Consider the following 19,944-nt stretch of genomic DNA (forward strand, 5'->3'; position numbering starts at 1 on the left):
GGAGATAGCTAAGGGTGTGTTAAAGGGCTCTGCCTCATATCTTTCCTATTCAAATATATGTATTTAGTGCCTTCAGTGAAGAACTTATCTCATTTTGGGGTGATATAAAACTGAGATGGATATCGAATAAAGTATTTAGAGGCTAAAAGTTTAAGAATACCTTCCAAAGAGTGGAATTCTGAGTCAAACTTAAACTCTACAATTAATAAAGTTAAATGTAAATGTAAACAATGTTTAAAGAATGAACAAACCCAGAACAGACAAAATTACAGTTACACAGATATGCCTGTGTTTCAAAGACAATAGTCAATAGTAAGAGAAAACCCTTATATAGCATTTACTTTGTGAAAAATACTTTTGTGACTATTTATATTTCCTTTCCTAATCACAACAACTCTATGATGTAGGTATGACATTTCTCACCGATCATTGATGAAAAAAGCCAAGATGTGGAATGTTAAAATGACTGCATGGATGAGAAGATAAGCAGTCTGACTCCAGAATCTATTCTATCCATCTATTGTATCCAACAATGTGGTTAAATGGCTACATCATTCAATGTGCTTTTGGGTTGAGGAAATAAACGAACAGGACAGATCCAAACCAAGATAGAAGCCATGCGGTGATAAGCCTTTGTCTGAAATACCGTTATCAAATACGGGCTATCTCTTTAAGAGACATTGTAACAAACAAGAATATGTTTAGAGAGGGATTGAGACTGTATAGAGTATAAATTATGGAAAGGATCAATAATTAAAAGAACTGATAATATACTGATAATATTGAAACTGAAATGAGAAAACGTGAAGACTACAGTAGACATCTTTAGAGATTTGAATTTACATCATGTAGAAACGAGGTTCGTGTCATTGTGTGTGAGTCAGGAGAGAAGAGCCTTGGTAGAGTTAATGAATGGTAGATTTGGGGTTTGACATAAGTAATAATTTCCTAATAATTAGAGATACTTATGTAATAATTAATGGGATCCCTTATTGGGTAAATATGTTTTTAATACTACATATATTTATTAAAGGATGCTTAATAATATGTCAAAAACATTGTAGAGTTTTTACACACATAGCTGAATTCAGATTACATGATCTTAAGCATCCACAGTTCTAAGAGTCTAAGATTCCATGAATCTCAAAAGACGAAGCAAAGTGATGTCATTTCCCTTAGTCAGATACCACCAGAAACACACCTATATTTGACCCAATTTGGGTTTATTGACTTGTTTCATTATTAACTTGTGGGGCATCTCAATAAAAGAGTACTAGAAAGTACTTATTTTAGGATTTGTCTAGGGTTAGGTGATTTGGAGGAGACCTTAAGGAAGTGAGGCTTTATTCTGGATTTGATGCTGGGAAGAAACAGGTAATTCTATGATTGGGCATCTTAATAATTCTTCTCTTGAAGGTGAGTGAGGCAAATGTTTCAATGAGTAGTGATGCAACTACTCATATTGGCCAGGACAGAGGATATTTGGTCTATCTGTTTGGTTGGGATGATGTTTTTGTTTTGTCTATGATCATACATGATTATATAGTTGTTTTGTTTTTGTCTTGATTTATCACAGTCACAGTACGGTCTGATGATGGTACCTGTAAAAGTGTTCATGTTCAACAGAACAGAAGCTTAGCCATGAGTGCTAGGGCATTTCTTCCTTAACTCCTCACAGCGCCTGTGGCAGGATCTCCTCTGTGACTCCAAGTCCTGCTTGACAGGCCTACCTTTGTTCTAACCTCCAATGGGTAACCTATTCTCCAAGAAAAATCACAAGAGAAGGTCCTGTGTTTTATTTAAATGTGTATCCCAACAATGGAGGCCTGTATCTTAAAGAGTAGGCAGTAATATTATCATATTATTACCATATATTATAAATGTTATATAGTATATATTATGCACCTTATTACATATAGTTATATTAATATGTGGAAGTGACCTGCAGTCAATGTTTGTGTTTTGCTAGCTTCCTTGTCTGAATTAAGTAGAATGGTAGCAATTTAGGTGGAACAGCGGTCAGCAAATATAACAGGCTGAAATATGCTTTATTGGTCAAATGATTCCTAAAAATTTCAGACGTCAGAGAATCTTGTAACTATAAGATTCTCCATGCCAAATTTCAGTTTCTTCACAGACACACTTGCCAAGCATGATGAAGAAAGCATAGAGGGTGTTGAACAATGTAACATGCAAACCACAATTTCGGATTTGTAGTGGCCCGGCTTGTATGTGCAAATCCACACTTTTAAGTATGTCCACTTCCTTTAATGAAGACCCCTCTTAGACAGAGTTGTTGTTGTTCTTTTTCTTTTCACGTGCATCACTGTCTCCATATAGGGTCATAGCTGTGAGTGAGGTTGCTAATTCTAAGTGCAAAATGTATAGCACATGTTTGGAAGCCCCTTTTTTGTTTGTTTGTTTAAAAAATATTGTTCACTTACACAGCAATCTAGAAAAAATACATGAAAATGACAGACATTTCTTAAAACCTCTACATAGGTGAGTCATCATAAACATCAATAATGAAGTCCTCATTATTGACATTTAAAAGTCCTCTGGAATGGTTTGGGGCTTGTCTGCGGTCCCTACAGTTATAGTTAGCTCAGTTGGTTACCCTCTGGTGCTAAGGAGACCAAGCTTGTGGCTTTGAACTAGAAAGCATTGTCAAGAGATTTAAAATTCCATTATAGTGCCAAAGGCTATGAAAGGCCAAATTCTAAACATGTGGTGGCCACCAGAGTGGGAGGTGAGAAAGCTGATTCTCAGTGCAAACCAATCACTGCCTCTTAGAAAATTCCATTTAAGAGGGTTTGGTTAAAAGTTATTGGGGGGTGTTAATAACCTCAGTAAGGGCAATAATAAGAATGAAATGCGGCCACATGTTTACTCACACTACAGCCTAGAAGTGCACAGAAAAAAAATGTACCTTTGTTGCATCTTTAATTCAAACTACTTCCTAAGGCGTGACACACTGGGTATTGAGGAAGAAAAACAACCTTTGGTCCTATCTATTCTAAAACTTAGTCTGATGTGGAAAATCAAGCTGTTCCTTTAGATAATGCTTAGTTCAACTTAGAAAAATGTCTGCTTCTCGTATAGTTCTATGTCTTCTGCCCTTCGAGCTCCTTTCAAGAAAGCAACCAGAAACCAAATGGGGAATGTTAAAGTCATGTCAACATTGAGGGCAGGAGACCTTAAGAGTGGTATTGCTGGCTTTTCAGATCTCCAGCACGTTATCTCTTGTCTACCTGGTTTCCGATTATCCTTCCATGCTAATGACAGAAGTTTGTCATGTCTGATGCTATGGTATCTTTTATCTCAGCCAGAGGTGCTAACTCAGCCCTTTTGCAGCCTTTGGGCCACTTGAATCTTTTGTGTCTCATCCTCCATTTAGTCCCTTGCCAGGCACAGTAACCCCAGCCTCTGCTTCAGGGTCACCTGGCCTTTTCCCAGGGTGGGTCAACTGTCTTTCAGCTCAGAGGAGGCAGTGAGGCCAGGGGGACACTTGAGTCCTATCCATAACACGGATTCTAGATTACTCTGAAAAAGCTGAGCTGGAAGTTCATCCCCAGGCTAACCACTTGGCACCAAGTTTGTTTAGGGGTGTCCATACATCTGGTTGGTTGGCCTTCTCACACAGTCCCAATAGGGAGTGAAAGAAAGCCTCCTCCCACCCTTACTCCCATCACTTTCTCTCCCTATTATCTCCCAGGTCCCCAGTGAGTAGACTATCTTACTTCTTCTTCATATCTGGCTTTCATTTATGTTAAATTCAACATTCTGGACAGCTAAGTATGTTGTATTTAATGGGAGGTGAATATTACTTCTAAATAATTCCTGACTTCCACATCCATATTTTTCTGAGAAAAACAAGATTGATGTCAGAGGTGATTTGTTTGTAAAAAATATGGTTTGCAGAGAAATTAAAATATATTTGTCTAACATTTGCAAAGTTACTATGCTGGTTTCCTAACAAAACTAATCATTTATTAATCACTTACTATGTGCTCAGCACTGGGCTCTTTACACAATTCATATATCATTTAATTCTTACAGCAACCTGGAGAGGTATTATTCTTTTCTTCCCATTTTTCAGATGAGGAAACTGAGGCTCAGAGAAGTTATGTGATTTGTTCAAAGTCACACCGCTAAGTAGAAAAGCTAGGACTGTAGGCAGATCTGTCTAATTCTTATTCTGAGACTCTTAACCACGAAGATACTTTGTTGATCATTATACCCTTATGTTATCATATTTTTCAAAGGGCATCATGTTATTCATAATATATGAGTATACTTTTTATTTGAAATAGACACAACATAACATCTTTGCAGATGGTGACCTAAAATTTGTAAATATGTTCTGCTTTGCTAAGGCAGTAATGAGTGTACAGGGGGAAACATCAAGGGTGCGGGAACATTTTCAGGACATCTGGGGCCCATCAGCATCAAATCATTTAACAGAGTGCAAACAATTTAACACTGAGAGCCTCTCAATTATCTACTTGCAAATAAATAAATGATAAAGTATACATCTTTACCCCATAAGCAAAAGAGTACACTTCTGGGTTGCCTTCCCAAATTTGGCATCATTAGTATGGTGAATGTTAAAAAAATGCACACAAAATTTAACACTCGTTTGTGCAAAATATGAGTTAGATAAATATGTCACATATGTATAAACACCTCTAAAAACATTGCAGTAAGCCAAGCAGAAGTTCGCTGTAGGTGACTCATCAGATTGGGTTGCTCATACTATTGTTTTACCAACACTTTTCTTATGTACCTGACTTATATCTGGTGCCCTAATACTTCATGTGTTTTGAACTTTCTAGTATCATGAAAAGTGCTAAGACTTGGGAGCCAGACAGATCTCGTTTGGCTTTGAATTTGCTAACTATGTGTCTTTTGTATTTTTTAAACATCATTTTTCCTATCAAAAAGTGTGACTAATAATACCTATCATCTCACAAGAAAAATTGTGAGAATGAAAGGAAGAAATGTGTGTAAAATGCCAGCATATAATATGTATTCATGTTATGGAAGCTATTACTGCTGATGTTATAATTATTACTATTTACTTCAGTCATTCACTAGCAGTGTTTTATTTGACTCACATATTTTTTCTTTTACATAAAGATTATGATGACAAGAAATATGAAGCCTACAAAGTGACTTTTTTTGTGTATGCAAAGTCACAGCCAGATCACAAATTCCAAACTTCAGTCAATGAAGTTTTCACTCTAGTTATTTCTGATTTTCTTAAACTTTAGCTTGATATCCTCTTACTTTCTTTTCCTGAGCTTCATCTTATCCTGCAGTTACTCTTCTCTCCTTCCCAGATGTCACACAGTGAATACTGAGAAAACGTATGCTTCCCAGTATAGACCTCTTCTTACATATGAAACACAAATTCTAACAGTTTTCCCTTTGACATCTCCAAAATTAAAAAAAGAAAAAACCCTAAACCATTAAAAACTTCCATTTTCGGTATTTTGATCATCTAGGTTTAATGATAACAAATGATTCAATCTTGCTAGTTTGTATGTATCTAGGAATTTATTCATTTCTTCTAGGAATTGGGGTAAATGAGTCTCTGGTGTATTTACATTAATTTGGGTAGGCATTGAGGCTTTGTTTAATGACTGCTACTGCTAGAGATGCCAGGGGCTTTAAAGTCCCCTAGTGTCTTTGTTTGTGTCTTCTTTCCTGACTTTTGGTTTCCCTAAAGACTCCTCCTCAAAAGTCTTTGTCTTGCATCACTTTCAGCAGTAATCCTCTGTTACTATACCAGAGCCCTTTTGGTGTGATTGTAACATGTGGGAGAGAGGACACCTTAGAATCTTAGGATTGACTACATCTCAATCTTTGGTTAGGCTTATATTTCTGGCCTGTGACCCTCGTGTGTTTTTCCTTGTATAGCTCTCCCCACCACTTGAGGGGAGACAGGAAGACTCCAGGAAGTTGGTATGAGAAAAATACCCTTCTCCCTTGGTTTTAGGGTGAGGAGGCTCCACTAAAGTCTTTCCTCTTAGAAGTGGGCCTTTGTTTTGGAGGACCTGGGCCTATTTCACAAGGATTACTTTTCCCTGTGCTAGACAGAGCTATGAAGGGATCTCTCTCAGATCTTCATAATGGAAACCTGGGGTGGTTTCTGGAGGTAAATCCAGGAAAGTGTGACATTTCCTGTCTTCCAACATGATCACCTCCGTAGTTTCTCACTCTCATGCTTTCCCGTAATCAGCCTCCAATAATTTGTCAAAACTACCAGTTAAGTGACATCAGTGTTTGATTCCAGTGACTTCTACTCCAGATAAGTAGATTTCATCCATGATGACCCTGTGGACTCACCTGTCTCCCTAGATTTGGGGGTGATCCTGCAAATTCAGTTCTCTGATAGGTCCAAAAAGAGTAGTTGATTTTCAGTTTGTCTTTTTGTTGTTGTTGTTGTTGCTGTTTTTATTAGGATGAGAGTTATGACTTCCAGGCTCTTTACATGTAGGAGCTGAGACTAGAAGTTTTGATTGATTATCTTTTAAAAGGGATATTGATCTCAAAGGAATATATGTTTTTATGATTATAAGTTTATTATGCTCATAACAAAAAATATTAGAAAAAACAAGATTAAAGATAAAAAACAGTTTAAAATTTAAATGCTTAAGTAATTTCTACTGCTAAGGTTTTTATGAATTTCAGTATTTACGCATATACATATTTTATTCGCATTTTCCCTCTATGCCTATTTAATTTCCTGATATTTTTATGCTTACCATTATATAAACAATGAGAAATTATTTATAAACATCATTCTAATAGATGGATAATATTCATCATGAGCATGTTCTTTAATTTAGTGTGCCATCCAGTTAGTGGCTACTTAAATTGTCTTGTGTTTGTGTTTGCCTGTGTGTGTATGTGTATGTGTGTTTCCTTGGATCTCAGATGGTAAGAGTCTGTTTGCCCAGACTTCTCTGGTTTTTTGTTTTGCATATTTTTGCACCAGTGCATGCAAATTTCCTTTCTAATTCTTATTGTTTCTCATTTTCCATGATCTGTACTACCATTCTCATTTGCTATTGGCCCTATATATAATGTATCTCATATATATTCTCAAACATGCAAGTGTCCTTTTAAAGTATGAGACATTTTATGTTTATATGTCTTTCTAACTTTCAAATGAACAGTATAATGTTTTAAAATTTCCAACATCTTTAACTAAGGGACTTTTCTTTCCTAAGGATTATGCATTCTGCCATATATACATATAATTTGTTACCTCTTATTGCTGTCCAGTACACACTACATTGAAATCTATTTTACTTCCCAGTCTCCAGCACCTCAAGTAACATTGGGTTGAACATTCTCATATATGTCCATATTTGTACATATTTGGTGAGAATTTCTCTAAAGTATATAACCCAGAATGGGATCCATGGGATAAAGAGCACATGTGTTCTTACAGTAACGCTGTCAATTCTAACATTTGCTTTCTAGAATGGCTGTAATAGGGTCAATCACATTTGCTATTCATGAGACTTCCTTGTCAGCACTTGGTATTATCTGAGTTACTAATTTTGCCACTCTGCTGGATGTAAAGTGATACTTCTTTCTTGTTTTAATTTGCTTTCCTCAGATGACTAGTGAGTTTGACTGTCTCTTGATAGACCTCTTGGTCATGGGGACTTCCCTTTTGTGCCCTGCCTGGTCATTTCCTATGCCTATTTCCTTTTTGTAGCTTTAAAACTATCTCCACAAATTATTGGCTACTTTTCCCTTTAAAAGGTGGAGCTTAATTCTCTTCTTGACGGTGAACTAGACTTCTAAAGAATAGAATATGGCAGATATAATGGTGCATCACCTGATATGGTCTAATTATTACTACCTGTACCAGAATGATCCTGTTAATATTACTATGTCTTTCTGTCATGCCATAAAATCTAATAGGATAAGTGCCCAGGTTTTCTTCAAAGTTAACCTGAATATTTCTAGATTTTTACCCTTCCGTATTATTTTAGAATGAGTTTGTTGATTCTTCCACTGATAACAGGTTAAAACTAGCTTTTCAAAAATAAAAATACCATCATCATCATTCTGTTACTCATAAAGAAACAGAAATTTGTTTAAAAGGTTCAAATCATTTTTAATTCCTAATAAATACATTATTTGAATAATACGTAGCTATTACTTGTGGTACTTCTGACTCTACTCATAGATAGGACCCATCCATTTCCAAGGGGTTTGCTGTCCTGAACGGACATGAATACAGATATCAAAATTAATGACTGACATCTATAACTATGACAGCCATAAATTTCCAGATAGAGGCTTTAGCAAACAAAGGAAAATTTCTGATTTTTTCTTATAAATTTTCTGTAGCAACTGCAAGGCAAAATCTGTTCACAGAAATTCTTAGTCTTAATATACTTACTCCTCAATCCATTACTATATTCTATCAGAAATGAATTTAAAAAATAGTAGTAAACATTTTAAGTAAGAGTAACTTTACACCTGAACAGAATTCTAATAAGAACCTATATTCATTCTACTCAGAGAACACTTGTCATATCTCTTATAGGGATAGATCCAGCCATGAAGAGGGATTATAATATTAGTATCTGTCCTTCTAATCAGAAGAAAAATAATATCATTACCATAGTAGGATTAGAGGGATTATTGGTTCCACTTATTGATTTTTCTTAGAAACAACAGCCCATAGAGTTGTTTATTATGGATAATTCTGAAAATTAAAATTACATAGAGCTCTATTTTTCAGCTTGTTTTCCATGCATTATAGTGCCTAGACATAAAGTAATTAAGATGAAGACTTACCTGAAATTAGTTATTTACTTGCCAGTTAGTTACTTACCAGTTACATGAACTAACAAACTCCCTGTTTTGTTTGAGCCAGTTTAGGATGGGTTTTATGTTACTTGCAACCTTGGGAGTCTTAATTAACGCTGCATGATATGAAACTCATGTTAGGTTAAGAGTTTAATGGAGGCCTTCCAAAACTGTCTGGATTGGTTGCTATAACTAACAGAAGGTAAATTTCATTTGAAATACTTTGTGCTTATAAACACATCTGAAGTATCTTGAATAGTCCCAAGTAGTAAGAAAATAACCTCTAGCTTGTGTCTACTAAGTAGGAGGAGTAACCCATGCAGGGAAATTAATAGATCACTGGAAAATCAGCACATATAGATGTACAGGAAAACCAAGTGAGGAAATTATTGCTCCAGAATTTTCAGAAGTAATAGAGATATTTTGCCTCACTATATATAAGAGTGTAGAACACCATATAAACATTTTATTGCAATTCTTTTTATGATTACTATTTAAAATGCAGTGCAAGAAATCTCCCAGTAGCTGATAATGGTTTAAGATAAAATGTTCTTTGTAAAGCAATTTTCACTATTTCCCATCTACACCAATTTAATGTATTCAGTTGTTTAAAACAGCTATTTTTATATTCAGTTAAATGCAATATTACAGTTCATATCATTTTCTTTTCACAGGAAAGTAACTCTATGAATCTGAATCTAAAAATTTAAATCAAAGGAAAACAAATGTAGTATTTTTACTTGAAAAAATTGTGGAATAAAAATCAGTTATGTGATTTAACTGGGCCAACTATTTGTTCTACAAATCAACCAATTGTGAGATAAAATTGATTGGTCAATTTAGCTAAAATATTTATACAGATTTTTAATGGACATATTTATTTTGTCTTCCTATCTTTTACTTAACCATCAAGACTCAACAAACTAAAGATGGCATCATTCAAGAGACCTTGGACCTAACTCTTTTATCATTTCACTCCCAGTTTCCCAAAGGTTCAAATAGCATCTTGTGTTTATCATAACCCTTGTAGCAACAAGAATCTTTTATATATTGCATTTTTACAATACAATTTAAATTTGTCCACCAACACCATACTAAAACTATACAATGTTAATTATTGCTCTGTTTTATCTATCATTTCCTTGTGTTGGTTTTCTTCACCAACGTTCCCTTGGAATTCTCTTTTTTTCTGAGACCAAACACTATTCATGGGTTTAAACAAAAGTTCAAATATCATCTTGTGTTTATTTCTATCATAACCCTTATAGCAACAAGAGTTAACACTTGCTGAGTCTCAGCTATGTGACAGGCATAACTCTTGACATACATTATTTCACTTAATCTTCAACTAGTCTATAAGATAATTTTTTTGGTGATGATGTTGTTTCGTTTGCTCATTCAACAAATGAGGATGTGGAAACTCAGCAAGTTAATTTGTTTACCTACAATAAGTTAGTTAATAAATAGCAAAGACAGAGAAGGTGTGATCCAAGAGACAAGAGGAAACCCATTAATAGTATTTAGTCTCAAAAAAGAGAATTCCGAGGGAAGGTTGGTCAAGAAAACCAACACAAGAAAATGATAGCTAAAACAGAGCAATAATTAACATTGTATAGTTTTAGTATGGTGTTGGTGGAAGAATTTAAATTGTATTATAAAAATGCAATGTATAAGGAAATAGTCAAGATTCAAATCTGGACCTGTTTGATTTAAAGTTTATTGTTTTTTCTCCAAACTCATAATTCTCAAACACTAGTATGCATAAGAAACATCTAAAGAAGTTCTTGTGAATACCACTTCATCAGTCTCACACAACAAATCTCTAGAGTAAGGTCTGAGGTTTTTAAGAAGTACCACCCTTGGTGACTTTGAAGTTGCTAATGGACCACACTTTCAGAAACCCTGCACTCTCATGCTAATACAAACAGAGAGATTCTTAAAGGCAAGGATCTCATTGTATTTTCAGTATCCAGCACGCTACTTGATTTACAATGAGAATTTAATGTAATTTTATAGAGCTAAGCAACACTGTGGTTTGAAACAAATGCTCGATGATAATTTGGAAATATTCATCTTACATGGACATCATCATAAGTCCCATAAGTTTAGGCACCCTGTGGTTTGTGTTTTGAATTTGCACACTGATGCTAAAGAATGTCCTTTTTAATTCTCCAGTGAAATCCTGAAAAAGGACGCAGTGGTTTGGATCTTCGTCCTATGAATAATTTATTTAAACCTGTACTATTTTCATTGACTGTGGTTATAATTTTTTCATAAGGCTTTATCTTTCCTTAAAATAAACTGGCTTATCTCTACTCATTTAATCTTCTTTTTATCATGTCTTGTAAATATTTTCTGATTACAAAATCATATATGGTTATTATTGAAAATATCAAAATTTTAAATAAGAAACAGGTAAATTTCTGTAATTATTCCCAAAGAGACATCATGTTACTATACCTCCTTTCAGCATTATATTTATAATTATCTATACACATTTACAAAAAAAGTAGTATTACAACATATATACCATTTCATAACCTCTTCCTGAACTTAATTTTAAATCATTAATAATTTTTATATTGTTAATTTTCTTTAAAACTACATTTTAATTGGCCACATAGCATTAAAATGAATGCATTTAATTAAATTTTGTATGTTTGCATATTTTGGGGCCATTAGGTTATTTTCAGTTGTTTGGTATTATAAACAATGTAGGGGAAATTTTAATATTTAGATTTTTTCTGACATTTAGGAAATTATTTTCTTAGCATACATTTCTAGAAGTAGAAATATTAGTTCAAAATATAATTGTCTTTGTAAGATTGCCATTGAAAAAGTTTTACTATTTACATGTCCTGATGTACACTGTATATGCAGTGTACAAAAATAAGTTTCCAGTAAGTATTGAAGGAACATATTCTTTCACACTGCATACTTCAAAATAATAAGAGCCAACTATGCCAAGCCCACAGCCAACATCATACTGAATGGGCAAAAACGGGACGCATTCCACCTAAAAACCAGCACAAGACAAGGATGCCCTCTTTCACCACTCTTATTTAACATAGTATTGGAAGTCATGGCCAAAGCAATCAGGCAAGAGAAAGAAATAAAAGGCATCCAAATAGGAAGATAGGAATCCAAACAGTCCCTGTTTGCAGATGACATGATTCTATATCTAGAAAACCCCATAGTCTCTGCCCAAAAAATCCTTGAGCTGATAAACAACTTTAAAAAAGTTTCAAGATATAAAATCAATGTACAAAAATCACTAGCATTCCCCTGCACCAACAACAGCCAAGCCAAGAGCCAAATCAGGAATGAAATCCCATTCACGATTGCCGCAAAAAGAATAAAATGCGTGGGAATACAGCTAACTAAAACTCTACAATGAGAATTGAAAAATACTGCTCAAAGAAATCAGAGATGACACTAACAAATGAAAAACATTCTGTGCTTGTGAATAGGAAGAATCAATATTGTTAAAATGGCCATGCTGCCCAAAGAAATGTACAGATTCAATGCATTACTATCAAACTACCAGTGACAGTCTTCACAGAACTAGGAAAAAAAACTACTTAAAAATCCATATGGAACTAAAAAAAAGAGCCTTAATAGCCAAAGTGATCCTAAGCAAAATGAATGACGCTGGAGGCATCGTGTTATCTAACTTCAAACTACACTACAGGGCTATAGTAACCAAAATGGCATGGTACTAGTACAAAAACAGATACATAGACCAATTGAATAGAATAGAGAGCACAGACACACAGCTACAACCATGTGATCTTCAACAAGGCTGACAAAAACAAGCAATGGGGAAAGGACTCCCTATTCAATAAATGGCGCTGGGATAACTGGCTAGCCATATGCAGAATATTGAAACTGGACCTCTTCCTTACACCATATACAAAAATCAACACAAGATGGATTAAAGACTTAAATGCAAAACCTGAAACTATAAAATCCTTGGAATACAACCTAGAAAATACCATTCTGGACATAAGAACTGGCAAGAATTTTATTATAAAGACACCAAAAGTAATTGCAACAAAAGCAAAAAGTGATAAATGGGATCTAATTAAGACAAAAATCTTCTCCACAACAAAAGAAACTATCACAAGAGTAAACAGACAACCTATAGAATGAGAAGAATATTTGTAAATGATGTCTCTGACAAAGATCTAATATCCAGCATCTATACAGTACTTTAAAAAATTTACAAGACAAAAAACAACCCCATTAAAAAGTGGGCAAAGGACATGAACAGACACCAGAAGGAGACACACATGCAGCCAAAAAACATATGAAAAAAGCTCAATATCACTAATCATTAGAGAAATGCAAATCAAAACCGTGGTGAGATATTATATTACACCAGTCAGAATGACTGTTATTAAAAAGTAAAAAAAAAAACAGATGTGGGTGAGGTTTCAGAGAAAAGGGAACACTTACATGCTGCTGGTGGGGGTATAAATTAGTTCAACCATTGTGGAAAGCAGCATGGCGATTCCTCAATGAACTAAAAACAGAACTACCATTCAACCCAGCAATCCCATTACTGGGTGTACACCCAAAGGAATGTAAATAGTTACAAAGACATGTGCATGCATATATTCATTGCAGCACTACGCACAATATCAAAGACATGGATTCAACCTAAAAGCCCATCAACAGTAAACCATGGAATACTATGCAGCTATAAAAAAGAATGAGATCATATCCTTTAAAGGAACATGGTTGGACCTGGAGGCCATTATCTCTAGCAAACTAACACAGGAACAGGAAACCAAATACTGCATGTTCTCACTTATAAGTGGGAGCAAAATTACGAGTACACATGGAAACAAAGATGACAGACACTGGAGCCTACTTGAGGGTAGAGGGTGGAGGAAGGAGAGGATTAGAGAAAATAACTATTGGGTACTATGCTTAGTACCTGAGTGACTAAATGATCTGTACATCAAACACCTGTGACATGAGTTTACTTAGATAACAAACTGCACATGTACATCTGAAGCAAAAATAAAAATATTTTACAAAAGAAATAAAATATGTTTCTAGGAATGTCATCAGCATTAGATTTTATTACTTTTAAAAATTTGATCACTTTGATGGTGACACAAACTTTTAATTAATATCTTAATTTGGTTATGCAGAAGATGAATTATTTATTGTATTGCAAATGCTTCCTATGTCCTCTTTGCTGGATAGAACTACTAATTTGTCAGGACTTTATGACAGACCAAAAGGATGGCTTTTCCATCTCCGGTTGCAGATTCAATATTATTTCCTGATTTCATAATTTTTGAAAGTTTTCTACCAAGCGCTTCTGCTCCTCTGTTGTCATGATTGGCCCTGAGTTATCATGAGGATTAAGTGAGATATATAAGTAAATAAAGGCCAGGCGCAGTGGCTCACACCTGTAAACTGAGTGCTTTGGGAGGCTAAAGTGGGAGAATTGCTTGAAGCCAGGACTTCAGGAGACCAACCTGGGTAACACAGTGAGACCTTGTTTCTACAAAAAATTTCAAAAATTAGCCAAGCATGGTGGCGTATGCCTGTATTCCCAGCCACTCTGTAGGCTGAAGTGGGAGGATTACTTGAGCCCAGCAAGTCGAGGCTGCAGTGAGCCATGATTGCACCACTACACTCCAGCCTGGATAAGAGTGAGACCCTATCCCAAAGAAAAAGAAAAAAAAAAAAAAAGGAAACTAAATGAGAAAAGAAAAGTAAAGAGCTTATGTACCTGATACATAGTAAACATTCAATAAAAGGTAAAAATGATCTCATTATATTAGGCAAACAATTCTTGAAGTAACAGATAAGCAAAATGATCAAGCAAACAAAAGTTTATAAACAGGAAAATATAAGTATATCCTGATGCTTCTTGTGCAGCTGGAATTAGATAATATATGTGGATAGCGTTTGAAACCCAGTAGAGAACAATGAATAATATATTCAATGTGCCAAGAGAAAATAACATTCAACTTAGAATGGTATTTTCAGGGAGAAATAAAGGCATTTTCAGATAGATTTGCTCATCTTAACTAACAGACTGTCATTCTAAAGAATATTCTTTAATAAGGAGAAACATGACCCCAGAAAGAAGGTCAGAGTTATGGAAAGACAAGTCGAGTAAAGAAATGATAAGCATGTGGTTAAATATAAATAAAAAATGAGTATACAAATAATAAAAATCTAATTGGGTGGATTTAAACACACACACACACACACACACACACACGCATGCGACACACCTACTGAACAATCAGCAGAGGTTTACCAGTATAACAATTGAGAGCATAATTTCTGGCCCTAAATTATCTAATCTCCAATCCCATCTTGAACATTTCCTAATGATGTATCTTTGGTAAATTTAAACATTATGGGCTTTATTTTTCTCACATATAAAATGAAGATAATAATAGTGCTTGTCTCACAGGGCTTTTGTGAGGGTTAAATGAGGTAATTAGAATGGAGCCTGACATTCAGTGATAGCACACTCTGTGCTGTAACTAGATCTGAGTTAACTCATGCTAAGGAGTAAATATAATCATTGGACTTGACTTTTATAGAGTAACCAACAAAGAACAAAAATAGAGTTTACAGCTTCTATAGTTTTCACGGGACTGGATAAAATAGAGGAAAAAACCCTCAAACAATGAAAAGAAGACGATAAGAGAGAAAAAAGAAAAACCAAATAAAAAACAAAGAAAACTAGTAGAAATGAACACACACACACACATATGTTTTAAGTGTGAATCTTAATAATCTCCAATTGGCTAATATATATATTTGCCTTGGCCAGATACTTTAGTACACTAATAACCTTGGTTGACTTTAATAAAAATTCTGAAAATCTAAACTGTGATTCTTCAATTTGTAAAATTAATAAAGATTCAAGCTTTTGAACCATAAAAGGGCCTACTAAAGGCTATGATTTCTCAGGGAGGTAATTTTTCCTTTTCCACAGAGAACCAATGCTAAGAACTAAAAGCTTTCTTGATGTCTCACTCTGAAGAGAACTGCTCCTCCACCAGCCCAGTTCATCCTTTCCCTGAAGGTATGGCCTTTCCCAAGCCCTGGTTTTGGATGGGATAAGTCTACTCTACAAGACCTAACCCTGTAAAGGCCAAAAGTTTTTTATTTTATTTTTTTGTTCACCTTTCCACACACACTAACTGAAACTATGGTTTAGACTTCTCAAACGCCATATGTACACAAATCATATAGGCATGTAACTAAAAGACAGATTCTCGATAAGCAGGTCTAAGGTAGGGCTCACAATTCTGCACTTCCAACAAGTTCTCAGGTGGTACCAATTCTACTGTTTTGAGAACCAGCACTGAGTAGAGAGACTATGACTATCAGAGACTGCAGACCCAGGGGGCATTCAGCAGCTTCAATGCCAGCTCACCTCCAGTAATTTCTTCTCCCATTTTGTTGTTGGGTCCACAGAAGATTTCACTTAATTTCTTACAACTTCACATATTTATTTAATAGGATGTCAAATTTTATTTAGCGTGTTTCAGGTTTGTAGTATGCAGGCTTTAGTTTACTGTGTTGTGGGAAATAGAATTCTTCTCCAAATAAGAGGAAGGATTCTTACAATCCTTGGTATTCATACTTAAATTGATCCCATTGAATATTATTTGTACACCATAAAATATATTGTATGAATATAGATTTATTCAGACATTTTCATGGAATAAAAATTTAAATATTGCTGTAGATTGATTTTGGTCATTTTAAATGACCTTTGAATTTGTCTCAATGATGCTGGCAACAAAGAAAAATGAAGAAATAAAATAAAGACACAGTGAACTTTTGCATAATTTATATAAATGACAGATGAAAAACAGATCTCACAGAAACATGCTAGAAACTCAGGGCTTGGCTGTTTTCTAAATCACAGTTATACTATAGGAGACTATTGTACTTTTGATCAATGCACTTAAAAATATATTTTAAAATTCCTCTGATATATTTTTTAAAAAATCAGAATTGCAGGTTTGTCTTTGTGAAATCTGAATTGATACTTGTGCTATAAGTGCTTAGATGACTTAAAAATATTAATCCATACTTAATGGTACTTCTTTGTAACTTTTATTCGATCTTTGATGATGCAAAATAATTGGTTTCTGGTAGTTTTATGTCAGAAAGGTGAGTTCTGTTAAACACTTGCTCTCCCTTTGTTAAAGACCCATTACAATGACTATTTTTAAGTAATAAAAGGTTAATAAAACTATTATTATTTTGTTTAACTGCCTTCTAAAACAACCAACCTCTTAAAAGTTATCCTAATCAAAATCTCAAAAAGCTGTTCTAACCATCAGTTAATCTGTGATATATCTAGCGGCATTTGGATCGTAGAAGAGCTCAAAATCAAACAAATGAATGCTAAAACCGTGAATATAAATAATACTTATGAAGCCACACAGACAATCCTTCAATTTTTAAAAACAAAAAAGGATATCCACATATCCAAGTTATAAAGCATATTTTAAATAAGTACATGCCATCAAGAATAGATTTAAAAAATAAAAAAGCAAGAAAGAACCCATTCTTTTTCCACACACAAAAATGGTCACCCAGAAAAGAAACATCTATACTGGAAATAAAGAAACGAAGAAACTTAACTAAGCATAGGTTACCTCAACTATGATGTACAAATAGAACAATCAAATATGTAAGGCAGAATGGATTTATTGTAGAGAAATAAAGTGAATGAGGGCATTTTCCCAAATATGTCAAGGGAAATGATGAGATTAGCAAAAGGTAAAATACATACCATTAATGATAAACAAGGGCAAGAAATAACAAATTGCTCTTAATGGCTAATGTTCTGAATTAAGAGAGAAATAATTTGGTTGACTGAGAATCATGCAGACACTGCAGAAAGGGTTATTGACAAAAGACATGTTAAAGAAATCTTGGTTGGGAGGCCAAGGTGTGCAGATCACAAGGTCAGGAGTTTGAGACTAGTCTGATCAACATGGTGAAACCCCGTCTCTATTAAAAATACAAAAATTACCCTGGTGTAGTGGTTTGTGCCTGTAATCCCAGCTACTCAGGAGGCTGAGGCAGCAGAATCACTTGGACCCAGGAAGCGGAGGTTGGAGTGAGCCAGGATGGCACCATTTTCAGTCCAGCCTGGGCAACAGAGTAAGACTCCATCTAAAAAGGAACAATTTCAAAATGCACAAATTCCAAAACTGGATAGCAGAGAATCTGAAGGTGTCAGAAAAAAACTTATATTAATCTTCTTTGAATCCCTTAAAATTATTTGTAAGATATCCTTTTTTTTTCTTTTTATTATTATTATTATTATACTTTAGGCTCTATGGTACATGTGCGCAACGTGCAGGTAAGTTACATATGTATACATGTGCCATGCTGGTGCACTGCACCCACCAACTCGTCATCTAGCATTAGGTATATCTCCCAATGCTATCCCTCCCCCCTCCCCCCACCCCACAACAGTCCCCGAAGTGTGATGTTCCCCTTCCTGTGTCCATGTGTTCTCATTGTTCAATTCCCACCTATGAGTGAGAATATGCGGTGTTTGGTTTTTTGTTCTTGCGATAGTTTACTGAGAATGATGATTTCCAATTTCATCCATTAAGAACCAAACAAGTTTGAGAAGAATTAAAAAGCAAAAACAAAACAGAAAATATGAAACCTTACTCTTAAGAACTGGACAAGTGATCTTGGGTATGGCTTAGTGTAAGTGTATTAACAAGTAAATGTTATGAAGCTACGCCTCATAAATTGTTCAAGTTCTTTAAAGGTAATAAAAATTATATCTTTCAATAAATTTATAACATTCATGGTGATTGTTTCTTTCTATGATAATAGTAAGGTTATAGATAATACAGATGCCAGATTTTCCAACTCAGTGGTTCTAGTGAAAACAACAACAACAACAAAACAAGGACTACTAAGTGAAATATGAAGTTTATCTATTTGTGCATCTTCTGTTTATGCCTATAAGTAAAGTGAAGTTAGAGAAATAACACCTATGCTCCTTTTGAAAGGACATAAAATCAAATCACATTTCTCTCAGTCATTATCTGATTAAAATGGCTTACACTGCATTCTGTGTTTTTGGCTGTTTTTGCTAAGAAGTAAAGGAGGTGGCGCTTTATCACAGAAAATGAGGAGGCTAGAAATAATGTTTTAAAAGACTTTTATACAGCTTACATTCTAAATATCTCACATAATAAAATGCAAAACAATAAGCTATTAATAACCCATGTTCACATAACCTTATAAATAAGGCAGTGTACTTTGAGAATCTTAAATCACTAATGTTTTTTATGTCTGTGTTTTTTTCTCCTATAAGAACAGGTCTGCACTAGTCTGCATTAATTAAATTTAAGTAGGATTTCTGAGCCTGGATCATCATTAAGTCTGTGGCCCTGATTTAAATCTGCAGTAAAACATTTCTCCATTAAGTCTTGTGCTTTTGTGTCATATTTCATACACTAGTTGTCTCTTAATTAAATCCATGATGGTCCACCAACACAGACTATTAAAATAACTATACTTTGCACTTGACATATTTATGAGACAGAGTCATAAGACTATAGACTGATACTTGAACTGCTCACTGAGAAATGCTAATAAGATTATTATGATGAAGGTAAGATTAGAACATTCCTCTCTTTTCTCTTCTCTTCTTTCTAGAGATTTATTTTTATAACTGCAGTTCACTTCTATTTCAGGTTCTGACTTTTTCTCCAGACCATCTGAAAGCTCTTTCATTCTAGAATGACTGCAAATTAATAGTCAATAGAAATCTAGGAAAGTGTTCACTTATATCACATGATGTTAATACAAACATTGAACTATATTTTTTGTTTTGCTTTATTCACAGCTGCAAGTAAATACGTTAATCTAGATATATGTTTGCCAATCCTTTAGGCGTTCAGAGTGAAGAGAATTTACAAGGACTGAAACGAGAAAACAGCCCTGAGTGAGAAAGCAGTTAACTTGTAGATGGGGTGAAAGGAAGTCCATATATGTCAACCTCAGACATACTGAATTTTCAATCTGCTCGCCCCAAAGAATGATGCTCTCTTTCTGCGTGAGCTT

General features: G+C 34.5%; 1 long non-coding RNA gene across 1 annotated transcript in view; it reads right to left on the reverse strand.

The window, feature by feature from the left end:
• Positions 1 to 16,319: 16,319 nt before the first annotated feature.
• Positions 16,320 to 19,944, reverse strand: part of LOC134738289 (uncharacterized) — a 353,382-nt gene continuing 349,757 nt past the window's right edge. Inside the window, exon 2 of the long non-coding RNA XR_010123968.1 lies at positions 16,320 to 18,024. This is a non-coding gene — a long non-coding RNA (uncharacterized LOC134738289). The remainder of the gene's footprint in view (positions 18,025 to 19,944) is intronic.

Source organism: Pongo pygmaeus, chromosome 1 (assembly GCF_028885625.2).
Source record: "Pongo pygmaeus isolate AG05252 chromosome 1, NHGRI_mPonPyg2-v2.0_pri, whole genome shotgun sequence".
Classification (NCBI taxonomy): Eukaryota; Metazoa; Chordata; class Mammalia; order Primates; family Hominidae; genus Pongo; species Pongo pygmaeus.